At 41.5% G+C, this 17,459-nt stretch overlaps 1 pseudogene; it reads right to left on the reverse strand.

Annotated features, from left to right (window-relative positions):
• The window catches only part of LOC108520177 (epididymal secretory protein E3-beta-like), a 25,098-nt pseudogene extending 7,987 nt beyond the window's left edge, over positions 1–17,111 (reverse strand).
• Between the last annotated feature and the right edge of the window lie 348 nt (positions 17,112–17,459).

The following is a 17,459-nucleotide window of genomic DNA, read 5'->3' on the forward strand; positions in this document are numbered from 1 at the left end:
GGGGGGAGGTGATGGTTGGGGGAGGGAGTGAGGGAGGAAGCGCCATGATTATTGTTATTATTATTAAATTTGAGCCCTTGCAGTGAGGTTTGTCTGCCCCAGAAGGAGATGGATTCAAGCGGGGGTGGGGAAGTGCATTGGATTCCCTTTGCTCTCCTCCTGAAATGGTGCTGGCAGCTCCTGCTACCAGCCCCTGTGATGCGAGCTTTTTTGTTTCCTTTTCTATTCTAATGATAGTGTTTTCCTGAGTTGTAATTTGACAGCTGAAAACCGTGCGTAGAGTGTCAAAGGAAAACTCTTACGTTTGCAGTTCGCAATGCTGCTTTTCTTAACGCGCTGTAAATTTCTGGGTTGGGTTTGCTATGGGCGGAGGATGAATTATGATTTTATTTTATTTTTTGTCTTTTATAAGAAGGCTGTTTTGGTTTGGATTTCTCCCTTTCTTCCGCCACCGTTCCTTGCCAGTTTAGGATATTGAATTGCAGTGCCGCATGCTCTCAGGGAACTGAGATAAAGCAGGAAAAGTTCCTTCACAGTTGGAAAACAGACTCAGGAGGTTGAGAGAGGCCTCCATTAAAGCATGTCTTAGAATCTAAGGCTCAGATCTAATGATGGGCTAAATGTTTACAGGATCAGAAAGTGGAGCATTTTAAGTCTTCCTCTCTCCCAGTACTTCACTGCTTTCTACATTTCTTTTGCGTATAGAAGGCCATCTGGTCCCAAGTTTAGAAGTTAGGATTTTTGCTAAGTGACCGGGTGACTTAAGTTGCAGATGCCCTATTTGTTATGCGCTTCCCGGAGGGAGGAAGAGGCCTAACTTGCTGTTGAGATACTGGCCTCTTGTCTCAGTGTATCTAACCGCCTCAAGTGGAGCAGACAGCTTTTAAATCCAGAGCTGGCGGTTTAGTTTCTGCACTTGGTTCGGATTTGCCTAATCTTTGCTGTAGCCATATTGTATTTAACATGTTTGGGAATCTTTTGAAATACTTACTGAAAATACTAACCACTCAGAGTTGTCACATAATTTTTTTAAATTCTGAAATAACTTTTAAGTTATTTAACATTTTGTTATGTGGTTCTTAGTCTGATTTTACTGCATTAAAGATCTTTTGGAGACATTAACATAAGATATTTTGGTAAAATTTAGAAACAGGCTAGTAGTGAGGATAACTCTACGGTCATTAATAGAACCAGGTTGATAGTGCTTGTCTTGTTACTTACAAAATTGTACCAGAGAAGAGAGAACTAGGGCATGTTTTCTATATTAGTCTTAACTTTGTGTACCAAGAATCCTGACTAGCTTATTCAATTGACTCTGCATGCCAAAACCTATTTTGTGGTTGTGTTGGGCATTTTGATTCATTTTTGAGCATTCCTTTTGCTTCATCTATTTGAGAAATTTATGAGTAATGTATCTTTTAAATGCTAATTCTTCTTTTTCCATTCCTAGTATAAACAATCAGCTTTGATTCTTGTATCATTATACAACATTAAAAATATTTAGATCATTGTGACTTTTAATTTCATGAAATTAGGAAAAAAGTGAACTTGAGCATGTGCATCAAGGTGGCAGATATTTGAAAAATAGAAAGGTACTGTAGGTGAAATGATAAAGACCTATATGGTTGTATCTAGTAGTGGTAAACACGTCTTGTCCGTTGAGATTTGTGAAGGCAGCATTTAAGATACGCACATACCCAAAGTTTTGAAGTAGTTGATTTGTGGCAGGAGCTGTTCTGTGTCTCCCTTTCAAAAGGAAGGCTCCTTTTTGCATACCTAGTTGTAAAGTAATAGGATCAACCTGTCACTTGAGAAAAATCTGTTTCCAAAAGAGACTGGTTTTCTGGAACCTTTTGATTAACTAGAATAAGTGTATTTTCATCTAAAGATAAAAACTTTACCAAGTTTTAGTAAGTTTGGCCAATAAAAAAGAGACTGCTACTGTAGCTTGACCTTTTTTTTGTTATGAGAAATGTATGAGAGTCACAAATAAAACGATAATCATAGTTACGTATGAAAAGGGTGTAAATCGACTTTATACTTTGGTCTAAAAGTAGTAAGATTAGTAGGCAGAATGGTACTGCGAATAAATTGCTCAGTTGAAGAGAACTTTTGATTCCCAAAACAGTAGTGTTTTCTTCTCCAAATACGTTTTCTTTCTTTACCCACATCCTGTTAAAAAGTCAAATATTTTTTCAGCATAATAGCCTGATGTCTCAAGTGTCTAAAATGTACAAAGCATGAAAAAGTATTTTTTTTTTTATAATTTGTGTTTTCAGACTTGCCAATAATGAATAATAATGATGCCTGAATGAAATTGATGAATACAGGTGGGGATGGCTGGGGTGGAAAGAAGAGGATGTTGGCTGTGACTTCCGAGAATGATTACAAGGTACCTGGCACAGAATGCTGGGCCCTCAAGCAAATATTCAATGAGTTGAATTGAAACCATTCAGTGCTCAGATGCTTTGGACATTTTGATCTCCTTTCCAATGGATTTCTTGAGTTAGTACTATGTTCCTGCTTAAAACATTGTCTCAGAGAAACAGTAAAGCAATATAAAGAATGTGGTTCTGCATGTCGAGCTTGAGGGGAGAGCTGGAAAGGCCTGCTCACTAATAGTCTGGAAAGTGCCTCACTAATGAGCTGAAAAAATAGGCACAGAGATTTACAGCATTTATCCAGGGGTACAGCTACTGAGAGACAGCTGAGGTCCACATGATGGGTCTTCTGACTTTTTTTTTTTTTAAGTTCAGGGCTCCATTCCACTTCACGTGGCTTGTATTCCAGAATGGTTTTGCTGTCTCAGACATCCCAGCCTTCAGGCAGCCACCTGTCTTAGTTTTTTGATTCCATTTTCCCCTCAATTGCTCTCTCCAGGGCTCCTGATTGGTTTATGCCTTTTTTTCAGAGGCTGACCCTCTTAACCTTTTCTTGGTACTAGGTTAGGATAGGTCTTCTTAAGGTGATGTGGCTATGACATTTATTGTCCTTGTCCTGAATTATTCCTCAAGATGCAGGTTAGTTACAAAACAAACCAGTTGTTATTGCTTGTCTGTATGTGGGATTTTCCTGTGAGATTTGCCTTTTGGCATTACAATGTATTGGGCAATCATAAACAGTCTTTATTGAGATTGTCATATCAAAAGGATTTTTTTTTTTTTTTTTTGAGATGGAATCTCGCTCTGTCACCCAGGCTGGAGTGCAGTGGCCGGATCTCAGCTCACTGCAAGCTCCGCCTCCCGGGTTTACGCCATTCTCCTGCCTCAGCCTCCCGAGTAGCTGGGACTACAGGCGCCTGCCACCTCGCCCGGCTAGTTTTTTGTATTTTTTGGTAGAGATGGGGTTTCACCGTATTAGCCAGGATGGTCTCGATCTCCTGACCTCGTGATCTGCCCGTCTTGGCCTCCCAAAGTGCTGGGATTACAGGCTTGATCCACCGCGCCCGGCCCAAAAGGATTTTTCTCTAAGGAGTTTCCCTTTCAGGTGTCATAACACAAGGTAAGATACTATGGACAGGAATTTTAAACTGTGCTGGTAGCGTAGTCATTTAACCTCTTAGAACCTCCCACATCAGTCTCTGAATTAGATGTAGCACTCTCCTCAAGGTCAGGGAGGAACAGTTGAGACAGTGGATGGGAAAAGATCAATATTATAATGTGGATTCTGTGGAAAACATTATGATGAGATGGTTACTTTTAACTTTTTATGTGTTGCTTGGTTTCCAGATAGCAAAGCAGGAACTCAAAAATGTTGCCCTAGAATATCCTTAGCATTGAGAGCAGAATTGACTCTTAGTTCTAGATTAGTACTTCTCAGCTGGATGTGATTTTGCACCCTCCACACCCAACCTCCTCCCCATATTGGGCAGTGCATGGACACTTTTTTTAATTGTCACAGCTGGGGCACTGCTACTGGCCTCTAGTGGATGGAGGCTAGAGATGCTGTTAAACCTCCTATAACGCACAGGATAGCCCCCACGGCAAAGAATCACGGGGTCCAAAATGTCAGTTGTGCTAAGGTTAAGGAAGCCCATCCTAGATGATCTTCAATGCATTTAGTTGTAAAAATAAGTGAAAATGACTTTTATGAAGAATATTTCAAGCAATATACATTCTTTTTTTTTCTTTTTTGAGACACAGTTTCACTCTCATCCAGGCTGGAGGCAGTGGCCCGGTCTCAGCTCAGTGCAACACCTACCTCCCGGGTTCAAGCGATTCTCCCTCCTCAGCCTCCCGAGTAGCTGAGATTATAGATGCACACTGCTGTCTGGCTAATTTTTGTATTTTTTAGTAGAGGTGGGGTTTCATCATGTTGGCTAGGCTGCTCTTGAACCTAACCCCAGGTGATCCGTCTGCCTCAGCCTCCCAAAATGCTGGGATTACAGGCATGAGCCAGCGTGCCTGGTTGCAATATATATTCTTAATTTTTAAAACATGATTATTTAAATTAAGATTAAGGTCCGGCCAGTGGCTCACGCCTGTAATCCCAGCACTTTGGGTGGCTGAGGCGGGTGAATCACTTGACGTCAGGAGTTCAAGACCCCTTAGCCTGGCCAACATGGCAAAACCCTGTCTCTACTAAAAATACAAAAATTAGCCTGGTGTGGTGGTAGACGCCTGTAATCCCAGCTACTCAAGAGGTTGAGGCAGGAGAATTACTTGAGCCCATGAGGCAGAACTTGAGTCCCTGAGACAGAGGTTGCAGTGAGCCGAGATCGTGCCACTGCACTACAGCCTGGGCAACAGAGTAAGACTCTGTCTCAAAAAAAAAAAAAGAAATTAATTAAGGTTAATTGAAATTAAATAAAAATTTAAGTCACTTCATCTGTAACTAGTCACATTTTAAATTCTCTGTAGCCCCACGTAGCTACTCACTACCACATTGGACAGTGCAGATACAGAGCAGTGCCATCATCACTGAACGTTCTCTTGGATAGTGTTGGCATAGAAAGTGTGTTTTTGCACAAGTCTTGGCATTTAGTGAGTGTTCGTTATGTTTATTAAGAACTTTAAGGTTTTAAAGACTCAGACATATCTTCACCCTCTCAGTAGGAGCCAGAAAATATGCCAGGGATTATATGAACCACAACAAAGGTTGTGGTGAGTAGAGGTTATGATAATTGAAAGCTACTTGAAATTTTATTGTGCTGCATCGAAAAACAAAACAGCAACAACAACAAAAATCAATCAAACCCCCCCCAGACATTAGGTTGTGTGGGATAGAGCTATCACCAAATCAGTGAGAAATCTCACCATTTGATTATTGAAATTGTTACCTAAAAACAATACTAAATTCATTATGCCAGGTGCGGTCGCTCACACCTGTAATCCCAGCACTTTGGGAGGCTGAGGTGGGCAGATCATCTGAGGTCAGAAGTTTGAGACCAGCCTGGCCAACATGGTGAAACCCCATCTCTATTAAGATACAAAAATTAACTGGGCGTGGTGGCGGGCGCCTGTAGTTGCAGCTACTCAAGAGCCTGAGGCAGGAGAAATGCTTGAACCTGGGAAGCCGAGGTTGCAGTGAGCCACGATTGTGCCACTGCACTCCAGCTTGGGTGACAGAGCGAGACTCCATATCAAAAAAAAAAACAAACAATAAAAAACCAATACTAGATTTATTGTATTGGAAAAGTAGTCTGGCCTAATAAAATGTTTAAATGAATTTGCTTAAGTAAGATTAACAACAGGGTATAGAATAACCAAACAAAAATAGAAAATCAAAACAAAGACAGGGCAATTTTATAAATCAGGAAATCTGTGGCTGAATCATAGGACTAGGAATAAACAGACACTTGTGAAGAAAATTACAGGATACACAGGAATATGACTAGGAATAATGGGTGAAATTAGGAAAGGTCAGGGTTTTTTTCTCTAACAATTAGACAGTTAGGTTATTTAGGAAATAGTCTCTAAAGGAAAATTTAATTGCTGAAGACTGAGTTACACGGACGTAGGTCTTATAAGGTATATTAAAGGGAGCAATTTTATGTTGCAGGAGGATGTACTTAATGTCTCCCCTCCCTCATTTTATCATACATATTTATTTTGTTTTTTGAGTCTTGCTCTTGCCCATGCTGGAGTGCAGTGGCGCCATATTGGTGCAATCTTGGCTCACTGCAGCTTCTGCTTCCTGGGTTCAAGCAGTTCTCCTGCGTCAGCCTCCTGAGTAGCTGGGATTACAGGTGCCAGCCACCATGCCCGGCTAATTTTTGTATTTTTAGTAAAGATGGGGTTTCACCATGTTGGTCAGGCTGATCTCGAACTCCTGACCTCGTGATCTGCCCACCTAGGCCTCCCAGAGTGTTGGAATTACAGGCGTGAGCCGCTGTGCTTGGCCATATTACACATACTTCTCATTAAGAAGACAGACTCCAGTTAGCATCCATGTTTCTGTAATTTTGACTCCTTGGCATTCTGAAATGAAAATAGCCACTTCTCTTGGCTCACTGTGGTTATGAATTGTTGATTTGTTTTTAGAACTGTTTTTTAAGTTTTCCCGAGTATTATTTTTAAGCTTTTTTATTTTGGAAAACTTTAAGCATATGCGAGAGTAGAGAGAATAACATAGTGAACAATCATGTTACCATCACCCAGTCTCAACAGTTGTCAACTCATGACCAATCTGATTTCAACTCTCTCCCCATTTATTCTCCTCTCTCAGGTAATTTAATTGTTGTAGCTTCACTATACATCTCAAAATATGAAGCCTTTAAAAAAAAAAACCTGAAAAAACCTTAATAACAAAATTGCCCAAATTTTCCTGTTGTCTCATAAACACTTATTTGTGATTGACAATTTTGATAATTTTACTTAATAAAGCTGATTGGGTTCTAACATGTCAAAAAATTTGGCATTCGTAGAATAAGAGAAACTTGCTTGGATTGTAACCTTAGAAGAAGGGGCCACTGGGGAATTATTTAGTTCCTTAAAGCTCAGTGCTGGCCGGGCGCGGTGGCTCATGCGTGTAATCCCAGCACTTTGGGAGGCCAAGGTGGGCGGATCATGAGGTCAGGAGATCTATACCATCCTGGCTAACACTGTGAAACCCCGTCTCTACTGAAAATACAAAAAAATTTAGCCCGGCATGGTGGCGGGCACCTGTAGTCCCAGCTGCTTGGGACACTGAGGCAGGAGAATGGCGTGAACCCAGCAGGCGGAGCTTGCAGTGAGCCGAGATCACGCCACTGCACTCCAGCCTGGGTGACAGAACGAGGCTCGGTCTCAAAAAAAAAATAAAATAAAATAAAAAAAGCTCAGTGCTATAACTCCCNGAATAAGAGAAACTTGCTTGGATTGTAACCTTAGAAGAAGGGGCCACTGGGGAATTATTTAGTTCCTTAAAGCTCAGTGCTGGCCGGGCGCGGTGGCTCATGCGTGTAATCCCAGCACTTTGGGAGGCCAAGGTGGGCGGATCATGAGGTCAGGAGATCTATACCATCCTGGCTAACACTGTGAAACCCCGTCTCTACTGAAAATACAAAAAAATTTAGCCCGGCATGGTGGCGGGCACCTGTAGTCCCAGCTGCTTGGGACACTGAGGCAGGAGAATGGCGTGAACCCAGCAGGCGGAGCTTGCAGTGAGCCGAGATCACGCCACTGCACTCCAGCCTGGGTGACAGAACGAGGCTCGGTCTCAAAAAAAAAATAAAATAAAATAAAAAAAGCTCAGTGCTATAACCCCCCCCCCCCCCGAGATGGAGTTTCGCTCTTGTTGCCCAGGCTGGAGTGCAATGGCATGATCTCTGCTCACTGCAACCTCCGCCTCCCGGGTTCAAGCGATTCTCCTGCCTCAGCTTCCCAAGTAGCTGAGATTACAGGTGTGAGCCACCACGCCCAGCCAATTTTTAGTAGAGACAGGGTTTTACCGTGTTGGTCAGGCTGTTCTTGTATGCCTGACCTCAGGTGATCCACCTGCCTTGGCCTCCCAAAGTGTCAGGATTACAGGAGTGAGCTGCCATGCCTGGCCTCCAGTAAGACAGCATTTTGTCAGCAGTCACTTGTAATTGTTAGATAATGATGATAAGATAGGATTCTTGAAATTAAGTGATTTGTCACTATGAGAAATAAGATTGTCATGTGAAAAGTTTGCAGCATTTTCATAAATTAATAGACAGGTGAGGTATTAGTCAACTGGACTTGGCTATAAGAAATTATTCTCTGAGATCATATTTCTTACTACTTTCTGGAGACAATCGGTGTGGTGGTTAACAAACTCCTTCAAAATTAGAAATACAATAAATTCTTAGATAACCATGCTTTGTAACATTGTCATTTTGTCAGGATATTAAAGAAGGTGTTAATATTTAATGTTATTTTACTTGTAAATATACAATTTATGTTACTTGCACAGCTAAAGTACTGTTATTTGTTCAATTTCTGACAGTATCATTCACTTGATAAAATGTCTTTGACTCTTATTTTCATCTTTATTGAGTTATACTTTACAATCAGTAAAATTAACCCGTTTTAGGTGTACAGTTTGATGAATTTCGGCAAATGTGTACAGTTGTGTAACCACCACCACAATCCAGGTACAGAACATTTTCATCACCTCAAAAAGTTACCTGGTGTCCCTTTGTATTTTCAGTCATGTCCCCGTAGGTCCTGACTACCTAGCAACCACTGTTCCGCTTTCTCTCACTGTAATTTTTTCCTTTTTGAATTTCATAGAAATGGAATCATGTATCTGTTCTCTTTTGGTTAGAACAGTGCTTTTGCTACAGATCTGTGTTGCAGCATGTAGTGGTTTTTTCTTTTATATTAAAAGTAGTATTTTCTTTTTTTCTTTTTTTTTTTTTTCGAGACGGAGTCTCGCTCTGTCGCCCAGGCTGGAGTGCAGTGGCCGGATCTCAGCTCACTGCAAGCTCCGCCTCCCGGGTTCACGCCGTTCTCCTGCCTCAGCCTCCCGAGTAGCTGGGACTACAGGCGCCCGCCACCTCGCCCGGCTATAAAAGTAGTATTTTCTTTGCTTGAACCAGGGAGGCGGAGGTTGCAGTGAGCCAAGATGGCGCCATTGCACTCCAGCCTGGGCAACAGAGTGGGACTCTGTCTCAAAACAAACAATAAAGGAGTACTTATTTCATGACTGTACCACAGTTTTTAAATCTGCTTTCTAGCTGATGTAAATTTGGGTAGTTTGCTGTTTCTAGCTATTCTCTAATCTTTATTTTTTTCTTGTTTTACTTTAATTTTTTTTTTTTTTTTTTTTGAGACAGGCTCTTGCTTTATTGCCCAGGCTGAAGTGGAGTGATGTGAACATGGCTCACTGCAGCCTTGACCTTCTGGGCTCAAGCAATCCTCCTGCCTCAGCCTCCTGAGTACCTGGGACTGCAGGCTTGCATTATCACACATGGCTGATTTTTAATTTTTTGTAGAGTTGGAGTATCTCTGTGTTGCCCAGACTGGTCTCAAATTCCTGGGCTCAAGCGGTTATCCTGTCTCAGCCTCTCCAAGGTGCTGGGATTACAGGCGTGAACCACTGTGCCTGGCCTTATTTATTTATTTATTTATTTATTTATTTATTTAAAATTAGAGACATCGTCTTGCTATGTTGCCCAGGCTGGTCTCAGACTCCTGGCCTCAAGCTGTCTTCCCACCTTGGCCTCCCAAGTGTAGTGGTTAACAAACCCTTTCAAGGAGTTTGTTAGGAGACACCGTGGTTTGCAGGAGACACCGTGGCTGGCCTGAAGTTTTCTTGGCTTCAATTTGTTACAATATTTTCATAGGAAAATCCGCTGATAATAAAACCTAGATTTTCTTGACAGCAAATTTTGTGTAAATTAAAAAACATACTAGTATATGTAAAAAGATATTTTAGAATTCCATTAAATGTAATGGTTGTATTCTAGATTGCTAGTTATAACAATTATGATAGTGGTTAGTCTTCAAAGCACTGTGATGAATGGATCAGTAGATAAGTTTTTATTTTCTTCCCCATGAGTTCAGACCCCATTTCTGTGATACAGAAGTGTCGAGAACCTGCCGTTTCAAGAAATTGGCTCTGCTCCAGCGTGAATCTGCTGTTCAGAATTCAGGTGATGAGGTATTCTAGGTCTTTACTTGAATTCAGATACCAGGTCTACCTCACAGACAACCTGGAACTCCAGAGATGGCCTTACCTATGTCTTCAAGACTCTTACTTACGGGCATGGTGGAAATTCATTTGGGTGTTTTCTGTGACAGCCTTCTTGTTATGAAGTGAGAAGTGGAGGAAGATGGTTTTTTAAGCCTAAAGAAAAGCTAAATTTGAGATTAGGAAGTTAATTTGATGGAGAAAGCTAAGAAAGCACAGACAATATGGTAGGGTTATTTTAATTTCTAAATGATGAAAACAGAGTTTTATACGGAAGGCTTTGGGGAGAGGGGTATTAGGTTTTTTTCAGCTCATTATCTGTTCTCTTATGTTGTGGTAGTGACTTTGTTTCTTGTCCAGAAGTAATTCGAACTTGTCCAATTATTGCTCTGTAACATCCTTTGCCTCTACAAACCCTACTTTAAATCTTTTAAGGAAGCATTACCAATCAAACAATTTTTATGAAATTGTGGGCAATTGTAGTTTAAACATTTGTTCTCTCATTCTCTCTTTCTTTTTCTTTCTTTTCTTTTTCTGTTTTGGAGACAAGGTCTCACTCTGTCACTCAGGCTGGAGTGCAGTGACACAGTATTGGCTCACTGCAGTCTCAATCTCCCAGGCTCAAGTAGTCTTCACACCTCAGCTTCCCTAGTAGCTGGGACTACAGGTGCATGCCACCACACCTGGCTAATTTTTGTATTTTTCATCATGTTGCCCAGGCTGGTCTCAAACTCTGAGACTCAAGTGATTCTCCTGCCTCAGCCCTCCAAACTGCTGGGATTACAAGCATGAGCCACCATGCCTGGCTAAACATTCATTCTCTTAATAGACTTATATTTCTAGTGATGTTTAAACTTGTCTTCATCTCCAGGAAATTCATAGATGTTTTCCTTAAGTGATTGTGTTTTTTCTGCTTATCAGGTATTCTGATTATTATATGTAGATTAGAGAATAATTGAGCAGGGGGAGTATGGGCAGTGGGACCTTTTGTTTCTGTAGTTGTTTTTTGGGGGAAGTACTTTTTTTTTTTTTTGCCTCCTATAGTTGTCAATAGGAGGATGAACCCAAATTGCTGCTACATGAAATGATCCCTGGTAGAATTCTGTCACTGCCTAGGGGATGCAGAAACAGAAATGAGTGATTTCTGTAGTGTAGGTTGGCAGGTCATGGTTTGTAGGTCAGAGATGACATGTGGGCTGATTTTGTTGGCATCTGCTCATCTTTCTGCTACTTTTGAGAGCTGAGAGCTGCTGAAGAGTACATATGACACTTGCATGCAGAGACAGGAGTCAGTACTGTAGTACAGTACAGGAATTAGCAGCCACCCCATACCGTCCCTGAATGTTTCTGGTTTCATGAAACTCTAGAGTGGCAGGGACTTGAGGACAGTTGGTATTTTGCTTTTCTCTAGGGTCTTTCTGCTCTTCAGAGGGCTCTGGGAATGTAAAAAGCTTCTTCAATTGACATGAAGATTCAGTCTTTGTCTTTCTTTGATCAATTTTAAGACATTCTTGAGAGATAATAGCATGTTTTGGGGATTGGGGACATGATACGTTTAAGTTTTTTTTTTTTTTTTTTTAAGTAGAAGGTTTTTCTGACCGTTGAATTGGAATTATTGTAACATACCTAATCAAATTGTAGTAAAATCATGGATTGTGGTGGTTTTTCCCAGTTAGGAGGTCTCTTGATTTAAAGCAGTGCATCTCATGGGATGGACTGTCATCAGGAGCAGCAAAGCTTGAAGACCACTGTGTATACAGTCTTCAGGAGCAGCAAAGCTTGAAGACCTCTTTTCTTTGTCTTAACATTAATTGATGATGGCAAATAGGGCCAAACTTGCCAGTTCTTCACTGCCTCCAACCTTCCTTTTCCCGTTAGACTTACAGGTTTTATACCTGTCTGTTTGAGAATAGGATATTTTCCTGTTCCTTGATTTTCTCTGTCTCTCTTTCTCTCTTCCTCTCTTCTGTTCCTTCAATTTTACTCCCACCGTGTGTGTGCGTGGTAAGACCAAAATGCGAGGAAATAATTTGCCCAATTAAGAGAGAAGACTTTTTAGAGTAGTTTGTTTTGTTCACTTCTTTTTTTTTTTTTAACCACAAAATTGGAAAATTTAGATTAAGTTACATAAATTCTAGGTCCTCTATACAACTGTGAGGTACTGAAAGGATAGCTTTTTAAAATGCATTTGGGTGCTTATAAGGTCACAGTCTAGCTGGGAGAAATGAGGCTCATCCATAGATAGTAGCACTATGAAAGACTGTTACAAGAGGTAGAGTTTGGGCTGTGTTTTCCATGCTGTTGCCTGCACAGAGTTTGAGAACAGTGTTAGATTAGTTTTTCTTGTTGAGTAAATGCTTGTGTGCTTCCCATGTGCAAAAAGTGCTACGCCAGGGATGGCTGGTGTGTTTCAATTGCCGTACCAAACCATCATGAAATTTTGGGTTGAGAAGTGTTTGGAGCTTTTTGTGGCTCATGGGGAAAGCTTGGAGAAGAGTGAGGTTGTAGATTAGTGAGCTCAGGGACTGGCATCAGGTGGGTGTGCCATGTATTGTTTTTGTATCTTTTTTTTTTTTTTTTGAGACAGGGTCTTGCTGTGTTGCCTAGGCTGATCTTGAACTCCTGGGCTCAAGCAACCCTCTTGCCTCAGCTTCCTGGGAGTAGCTGGGATTACAGACAAGTGGCTAGGATTATAGGTGAGTGCCACTGCACCTAGCTTGTTTTTCTAACCTTTTATTTTGAAATAATTACAGACTCAAAAGAAGATGCAAATTAGTACAGAGAGGTACCATGGATCCATCACCCAACTTCCTTCAGTGGTAACACATTATGCTAGATATTTTTGGCATCCATGTCAGAATACTAGAGAAAGAAACATTCTCCGCATGTGCATTTTTGATTTTTTTTTTTTTTTTTTTAGACAGAGTCTTGTTCTGTCGCCCAGGCTGGAGTGCAGTGGTGCCTTCTTGGCTCACTGCAACCTCCACCTCCCAGGTTCAAGCAATTCTCCTGCCTTAGCCTCCCGAGTAGCTTGGACTACAGACGCCTGCCACTGTGCCTGGCTAATTTTTTGTATTTTTAGTAGAAACGGGGTTTCACCATGTTGGCCAGGCTAGTCTCAAACTCCTGACCTCCTTTGGCCTCCCAAAGTGTTGGGATTACAAGTGTGAGCCACTGCTCCCAGCCAAAATTGTTTATTCTAAGATAACATAGATTAGAAGACACAAGTTTAAAGAAAACTTTGCATTTTTAGATGTGATTGTAAATTGATGAGATATAGGCTGGGCACAGTGGCTCACGCCTGTAATCCCAGCACTTTGGGAGGCCGAAGCTGGCCGATCACGTGAGGTCAGGAGTTCGAGACCAGCACGGCCAATGTGGTGAAACCCCATCTCTACCAAAAATACAAAAATCAGCGGGGCGTGGTGGCGAGCGCCTGTAATCCTAGCTACTCAGGAGGCTGAGGCAGGAGAGTCACTTGAATCTAGGAGGTGGAGGTTGCAGTGAGCTGAGATCGGGCCATTGCACTCCAGCCTGGGCGACAGAGTGAGACTCTGTCTCAAAAAAAAAAAAAAATTGATGAGATAATATGTAGTGATTTAAATTTTTAGATAGTCTGATATGGTGGTGGATAGAATGTAAGTTGGAGTAAGCAAGATCGTGAATTTGTTCTTTGTATCCGACACTGGCCATATGATGATACGACTCTCCATATGGTGAATAAATGATACAACTCATTTGTAAAATGAGAGAGTTGGGCTAGATCATTTGGTCTTTTTTTAACTCCTATTTCCATGCTCTTGTGATTGTGGTAGGGAATAGCTTTTTTTCATCGTATACCTGTTTGCCATTTATATGTCTTTTGAGAAATGTCTATTCAGACCTTTTGCTCATTTTTAATTAGATTATTAGATTTTTTCCTGTAGAGTTGTTTGCGCTCCTTATATATTCTCATTATTAATCTCTTATCTGATGGATAGTTGTAAATATTTTCTCCCATTTTGTGTATTGTCTCTTCACTTGGTGGATTGTTTGCTTTAGATTGCAGACGCTTTTTATTTATTTATTTATTTATTTTTATTTTTTGAGATGGAATCTTGCTCTGTTGCCAAGGCTGGAGTGCAGTGGCATGATCTTGGCTCACTGCAACCTCTGCCTCCTGGGTTCAAGCAATTTTCCTGCCTCAGCCTCCCTAGTACCTGGGATTACAGGCACCCACCACCATGCCCAGCTAATTTTTGTATTTTTAGTAGAGACAGGGTTTGACCATGTTGGCTAGGCTGGTCTCGAACTCCTGACCTTGTGATCCAGCCTCCTTGGCCTCCCAGAGTGCTAGTATGAGCCTCCGCGCTCAGCCTGCAGAAACTTTTTAACTTGGTGTGATCCCATTTGTTCATTTTTGCTTTAGTTGCCTGTGCTTGTAGGGTGTTACTCAAGAAATCTTTGCCCAGTCCAGTGTCCTGGAGAATTTCCCCAATTTTTTGGGGGGAAGTTTCAAACTTCGAGGTCTTAGATTTAAATTTAACCCATTTCGATTTGATTTCTGAGTATGGTGAGAGACAGGGGTCTAGTTTTATTCTTCTGCATATGGACATCCAATTTTCTTATCACCATTTATTGAAGAGACTGTTTTTTTCCCCAGTGTATGTTCTTGGCACCTTTGTTGAAAATGAGTTCACTGTAAATGTATGGATTTGTTTCTGGGTTCTCTTTTCTGTTCCATTGGTGTGTGTTTTTTTTTTTTTTTTTTTTTTTTTTTTGTGTTTTTTTTTTTTTTTTTTTGTTTTTTGTGTTTTTTTTTTTTTTTTTTTTTTTTTTTTTTTTTTTTTTTTTTTTTTTTTGAGGCGGAGTCTCGCTCTGTCACCCAGGCTGGAGTGCAGTGGCCGGATCTCAGCTCACTGCAAGCTCCGCCTCCCGGGTTCACGCCATTCTCCTGCCTCAGCCTCCCAAGTAGCTGGGACTACAGGCGCCTGCCAACGCGCCCGGCTAGTTTTTTGTATTTTTTAGTAGAGACGGGGTTTCACCGTGTTAGCCAGGATGGTCTCGATCTCCTGACCTCGTGATCCGCCCGCCTCGGCCTCCCAAAGTGCTGGGATTACAGGCTTGAGCCACCGCGCCCGGCCTGTGTGTCTGTTTTATGCTAGTACCATGCTTTTGGTTACTATGGCTCTGTAGTATAATTTGAAGTCAGCTAATGCAATTCCTCCAATTTTGTTCTTTTGCTCAGGATAGCTTTGGCTATTTTGGGTCTTCTGTGGTTCCATATAAATTTTAGGATTGTTTTTTCTATTTCTGTGAAGAACATCATTGGTATTTTGATAGAGATGGCGTTGAATGTAGAGATTGCTTTGGGTAGTATAGACATTTTAACAATACTGATTCTTCCAATCCATGAACATGGAATATTTGGAAAAGGGTTTTTGTATTATAGAATGACTCAGAGGAAGAAAGAACTGTGAATCTATGATTGTCCATGATTTCTTTTACTTAATTATGTTGATGAATGGAAAATAAGTGAACAAGGAAAGTGGGAAAAAGGTTTTTATTTTTGTTGTTGTTGTTGTTGTTGTGGCAGAGTTTTACTCTTGTTGCCCAAGCTGGAGTGCAGTGGCGATTTCGGCTTACTGCAACCTCCACCTCCTGGGTTCAAGCGATTCTCCTGCCTCAGTCTCCCGAGTAGCTGGGATTACAGGCGTGTGCCACCATGCCTGGCTAATTTTTTGTATTTTTAGTAGAGATGGGGTTTTGCCAAGGCTGATCTTGAACTCCTGACCTCAGTTGATCCGCCTGCCTTGGCCTCCCAAAGTACTGGGATTACAGGCGTGAGCCACCGCACCCAGCCAGATTTTTATTCTTTAACTCAGTGCAACAAATACTTTGCCAGCTAACCTGTGTATACATTGGAATACAAAGATGGCTGGCCTCTGCCCTCATGGAGCTTTCAGTTTAATGAGGAGACAGACATGTAAAGAAGGAATTNACCGCGCCCGGCCTGTGTGTCTGTTTTATGCTAGTACCATGCTTTTGGTTACTATGGCTCTGTAGTATAATTTGAAGTCAGCTAATGCAATTCCTCCAATTTTGTTCTTTTGCTCAGGATAGCTTTGGCTATTTTGGGTCTTCTGTGGTTCCATATAAATTTTAGGATTGTTTTTTCTATTTCTGTGAAGAACATCATTGGTATTTTGATAGAGATGGCGTTGAATGTAGAGATTGCTTTGGGTAGTATAGACATTTTAACAATACTGATTCTTCCAATCCATGAACATGGAATATTTGGAAAAGGGTTTTGTATTATAGAATGACTCAGAGGAAGAAAGAACTGTGAATCTATGATTGTCCATGATTTCTTTTACTTAATTATGTTGATGAATGGAAAATAAGTGAACAAGGAAAGTGGGAAAAGGTTTTATTTTGTTGTTGTTGTTGTTGTTGTGGCAGAGTTTTACTCTTGTTGCCCAAGCTGGAGTGCAGTGGCGATTTCGGCTTACTGCAACCTCCACCTCCTGGGTTCAAGCGATTCTCCTGCCTCAGTCTCCCGAGTAGCTGGGATTACAGGCGTGTGCCACCATGCCTGGCTAATTTTTTGTATTTTAGTAGAGATGGGGTTTTGCCAAGGCTGATCTTGAACTCCTGACCTCAGTTGATCCGCCTGCCTTGGCCTCCCAAAGTACTGGGATTACAGGCGTGAGCCACCGCACCCAGCCAGATTTTATTCTTTAACTCAGTGCAACAAATACTTTGCCAGCTAACCTGTGTATACATTGGAATACAAAGATGGCTGGCCTCTGCCCTCATGGAGCTTTCAGTTTAATGAGGAGACAGACATGTAAAGAAGGAATTAAGTGCTAATTGATAATATAAGTGATAGGGAAGAAGGATCTAATGGTTGCGTAGGAAGAACTTTGAAGACAAGGTTGCAGGACGTGTGGACTGGTTTATCCTCTTCCTTCAGTTCTCTTGAATTTTGGTTTATAGGCATTGATGGAGGGATGATAGGATACCTGAGCCTTGCAGAGAGTCTGTTTGCTCATTGTGCACAGGCTGGGATTGACTATATGGCCTCTTCAAATGCTGCTCGCACAGAGATACTCAAAAATGAGACTGGGTCGGGTAGCACTTTGGGAGGCCGAGGCAGGCAGATTACGAGGTCACGAGATCAAGACCATCCTGGCCAACAAGGTGAAACTCCGTCTCTACTAAAAATAAAAAAAATTACCTGAGCGTGGTGGCGTGTACCTGTAATCCCAGCTACTTGGGAGGCTGAGGCAGGAGAATCGCTTGAACCAGGGAGTCGGAGGTTGCACTGAGCCTAGATCGCGCCACTGCAGTCCAGCCTGGTGACAGAGCAAGACTCTGTCTCAAGAAAAAAAAAAAAAAAA

The sequence above is a fragment of the Rhinopithecus bieti genome, unplaced genomic scaffold, assembly GCF_001698545.2.
Source record: "Rhinopithecus bieti isolate Rb0 unplaced genomic scaffold, ASM169854v2 scaffold_47952, whole genome shotgun sequence".
Taxonomy (NCBI): domain Eukaryota; kingdom Metazoa; phylum Chordata; class Mammalia; order Primates; family Cercopithecidae; genus Rhinopithecus; species Rhinopithecus bieti.